The sequence below is a fragment of the Mus caroli genome, chromosome 4 (genome assembly GCF_900094665.2).
Source record: "Mus caroli chromosome 4, CAROLI_EIJ_v1.1, whole genome shotgun sequence".
NCBI classification, from domain to species: domain Eukaryota; kingdom Metazoa; phylum Chordata; class Mammalia; order Rodentia; family Muridae; genus Mus; species Mus caroli.
This window is the reverse complement of record NC_034573.1, coordinates 124,114,985-124,119,364: the sequence shown is the minus strand read 5'-3', so window position 1 is coordinate 124,119,364 and position 4,380 is coordinate 124,114,985. Positions and strand designations below refer to the sequence as shown.

At 47.4% G+C, this 4,380-nt stretch overlaps 1 long non-coding RNA gene across 1 annotated transcript in view; it reads right to left on the bottom strand.

The window, feature by feature from the left end:
* Nucleotides 1-3,975: 3,975 nt before the first annotated feature.
* Nucleotides 3,976-4,380, bottom strand: part of LOC115030896 — a 7,993-nt gene continuing 7,588 nt past the window's right edge. The window contains exon 3 of the long non-coding RNA XR_003836493.1: nt 3,976-4,303. This is a non-coding gene — a long non-coding RNA (uncharacterized LOC115030896). The remainder of the gene's footprint in view (nt 4,304-4,380) is intronic.

The following is a 4,380-nucleotide window of genomic DNA, read 5'->3' as shown; positions in this document are numbered from 1 at the left end:
TGTACAATCTTATCTAGGCTTACAATGTTATTGCCTCTGAGACTTACTGCTGAATAAGCTCACCTTTTCTTGTCCTTTCTAAGGTCTGGCTGGCTTATTCAACTCAGCTGTTCTGGCTCAAACTTCTCTCCAAGCTGACTGACTCAATCTGACTTCTCTCTGTCCCTTTTTTTTTTTGCTCTGCTTAGCCTCAGACTAACTCTGTCAGTCTGTTCTAATCTTCTGCTCCTTCTTCTCTGGCTTGCTCTGTCTTCACCTGTGTCTAGATTGTTCTCTCTCTGCATCCTCTCCTTGCTCAGCCCCTCCCTGTAAGTAGCGTCCCTTTCCTCTCTCTTCTCCTGAGAATTGGGCATATCCTATTCTGTCAGATCTTTCTCTGATCTGTCACTTTGTCTGCCACTCAATTAGACATGGCTTTCAAATACCGGTGCTTTGTGCTACAAACTAACTTAACCTTCACTGTTTGGGATTAAAGATGTGTGTGCTAAGGAGTCAGCCACACCACAACTAGAAACAGGTTTTTGTTTGTTTTTCAGTAAATAACACAATCTCGGCGGTCACAGAGTGATCAAGTGATACTGAAACAGTCGGTGGCGCTGATATGTCCATGACCCAAGGGCACTCCGATGTCCGAGATCGTTCTGCAGCCTGAATTCTTGCTGACGTCCATGGGCCGTACTGCCACGGGGAGGGCGGGGGGGCGGGGGGGGGCATACTGATGAGAGCTGCCTGAGCTACCACCTGAGGTCAGGGTGACATCCGGTTCATGCTGCCATCGTGGAAGGCCATGCCTGGGTCTGAGGTTCTACTATAACCAGGATCTGTAGCCCCTGCTTCCATCTAGGGCTATGTGGATGTTGGGGGCGGGGCCTGTGTTGTTGTGTTTGTGGTTTGTGCTGTTCATCACCAGAAACCACGTGGAAGCCCATGATCTATGCTTTCGCTCACTGTAAAAGATCAAGGAAGTTATTTTTTGCACTGCCACCAATGACTGCAAAGGTACAGTTGAGGAAGAGAGACCTGGGAGGCTTCTGTGACAACAAAAGTAAAAGCCGAAACAGGAAGCCATCGAAGAGAACTCTTTAAAAAGTGTGATAAGGAATCTGACATCATAGTTTTCCGCCATTGAGAGCCTCTGGCCGGGTGCGTGGGAGGGGAAGGGCTCAGTTCTATTTAAGGGGCAGACCACTGAGCGTTCGACCATGCTCCAGCGAGTAGACAGATAACACAAAGTGGACTTGTCTATTTTCTTTTTTTTCTAGTTTTTAAAATCTTTTTGGAGTATGAGAGGTTATAAGAATTGGGGGGAGGGGACAGATATGGAAGGACTGGGAACGAGATTAGGGTGCATGATGGGAAATTCTAGAAGAATCAATAAAAAAATTATTAAAAAAAAAAAAAAAAGCACTGGCTGCTCTTCCAGAAGACCCAGGTTCAATTCCCAGCACCCACATGGCAGCTCACAACCAGAGATCTGACTTTTTTTTTTTTTTTTTGGCTTTCTTGGGTATAAAGCACACAAGTAATGTACATTTATATATGCCAAGAAGGCAACCACACACATAAGATAAATAAATAATTTTTAAAATTTTTAAAATAGAGGCTGGAAACATCACTCAGGAGTAAGAGCACTTACTATTGTTACAGTAGTTCATGGTAGCCACAGTAGACATTTCTTTTTTCTTCTTTTTTTGGTTTTTCGAGACAGGGTTTCTCTGTATAGCCCTGGCTGTCCTGGAACTCACTTTGTAGACCAGGCTGGCCTCGAACTCAGAAATCCGCCTGCCTCTGCCTCCTCCCGAGTGCTGGGATTAAAGGCGTGAGCCACCATGCCCGGCTCACCATAGACATTTCTCAACTGCCTGTAACTCCAGCCCCAGGGGATCCAACACCCTCTTCTAGCTCCACAGATACCTGCACTATTGCACACACACCCATTCCCCCCACCCCAAAATGTTGATCATGATCAGGAGCTGGGCATGGTGGCACATATCTTTAAACCTAACACCTGGAAGCTGGGGTAGGTGGAAAGTGAGTTCAGGGCCAGCCTGGTCTACATAGACAATTCCAGGATACCTAGGGCTACACAGAGAGAATGCCTCAAAGAACCAGAAAAGAAAAGAAGAAAGAAAGACAGAACCATACACATACACATGTCAAAATTTTTTTGTGTTTTTTTTCCCCTGGGGCGTGGTACGAGAGGTTGTTGGGGTTTTTTTGTTTTTGTTTTTGGAGACAGGGTTTCTTTGTGTAGCCCTGGCTGTCTTAGAACTCACTCACTGGCCTCGAACTTAAAGATCCACCTGCCTCTGTTTCCTGGGTGCTAGGATTCAAAGGTGTGCACTACCACCACCCACTTCAATTTTTTTTTTAAAGAAAATTTTTTCCTCAACTCAAAATCTGTCTCTCTAGGCTGTGTAGACATGAGAGGGCAGAACATGCAATTTTAAGAAACTAGTTTTCTGCCTTGATCTGTGACTGAGATCCTAGAACATATGGTGCGGAGCCTTTTCTCATCTAGCTTTGCCCTACCTTGGCATCGGATGGGCTGAGCTGACGTCACTGGCCCAACTAGGCCATTTGGAAGCAGCAGAGCTTCAGTCTAGTCTGGCTCTGTCACTCTGTGCTGTCCTAATGGCTACTTCTATTCCTTACAGATGAGAGGCGTGGTCAGAGAACTGGAGACATTTGCCCAGGCTCCCAAGGTGTCCCAGAGGGACTTCTCATCCTGTGTCTCACACAATCCTGCTGGTCCTGCTTATCATGGTTGTGCGAAACTCAGGTGCGACTGCCCCATCTCGTCATCTGTGAAGAGCTCATGAAACTTCTGTACAACAGTGGTTGATATCAGGGTCACACAGAATAATAAATGACACACATCCAAACTAGGACATCTGCCTTAGCGCAGCGCTGTTAACTGAATGGCTGGCTTGAGCTGGCTCCTCCATCTTCCTGTTGGAGTCTCTCTCTTTTTATTTTTCTGTTCCAAGATCTAACTCAGAACACCACCTTGCATGGAGAGTCAGTCGGTTCAACTGGGGCCATTTCTGTAACGAAGTAGCTGGGCGTTTGCTTTCCACCGCTTCCTCTAGCCAGTCTTCTCCAAACGAGCAAAATACAAACAAGAGGTGAGCAGTATGAACTGGTGGTGACTGTGCCTGTAACCCCCACATTCGGGAAGCCCCAGGCTTGGATTGTTGCAAATCCAGGGAAAGCCTGGACTATGTACATAGTGAGGCCAACTGGAGGTACAAGGGAGACCTGGTCTCCAAGTGGAGAGAGGGAGAGAGAAGATACAGGAGTAATAACATGGGAGATGGACCCTCTCATTTCTGCTGGGCTTCTGACACTGTCCGCGGATGATTTGACTGCTCCTCCTCCAGGGGCCTGGGAGGATGACTTTACACCATCCCGTATCATCGAATTTCTTTTGAATTTATTTGCTTATTTGAGACACGGTCTCATGTAGCCAAGGCTGGCCTTGAACGTCTTCTGATCTTCTTACCCTGTGTGCCCAGTGCCAGATTAAGCGCGTGCCCCCACACTCAGCAACTTTTGTTTGTTTGTTTTTGATCAATCTGCTTCTCTCTTTGTATTTCTGTTTGTTTACCTCTGCGACAGGGTCTCCTGTAAATAGTCTAGCCTTGATTCATTCGGTGACTGAGGATCACCTTGCTTTTCTGATCTTCCTGTCTCTACCTCCCAACCTCCCAAGTGCTAGGATTGCAGGCAAGTGCTTATACACCTGGTTTCTGTGGTGCAAGGGATAGAAACCAGGGCTTGGGCCTGCTGGTCAGGTGCTCTTCAACTACATCTCCAAGCCCCAGTCTACCTCTTCAATGGGTTCCTGTGAGTCTGAACACAGGCTGAAGAGACTCACCAGCTTCTTTGAATTCATTTTATTTCAGGGCTATCCATAGCCTCCACAGGGCACATGGCCAGTTCCCACAGGCTTCCAAACGGTCAGCATTATCAGGAGTCTTAGTAATTCAGGAAGAACTGAGGTTACAGCTGTCACCGGAAGTTAAAAGCAGGCTGCTGAGATCACAGACTTCCAGGCTGAGTGGACATCGACACTGGGCGGAATTCAAGCTAGAAAGAGTTGGAGGTGGCTGGGGTGTCAGATGGAGAGATAGGGATGTTGAATAATGAGAAGGAATAGCAGGTCTTTCCTTCAAGGCTTGTCTTGGTGAAGTCAGGGTCTACATCCATAGACAGCAACAGTCACAGTTGGTGCAGGCCAATCACTTCAACCAGCCAAGAGTCGGGTGGAGGGACCAGGACAGAGCAGCCAATCAGGAGCCTAGGGTAAGTGGGAGGATGCAGCGCATGAATGGGAGGAGGAGGGGCTAGCCTGTCTCTGGACTGGCTCAAACTGGG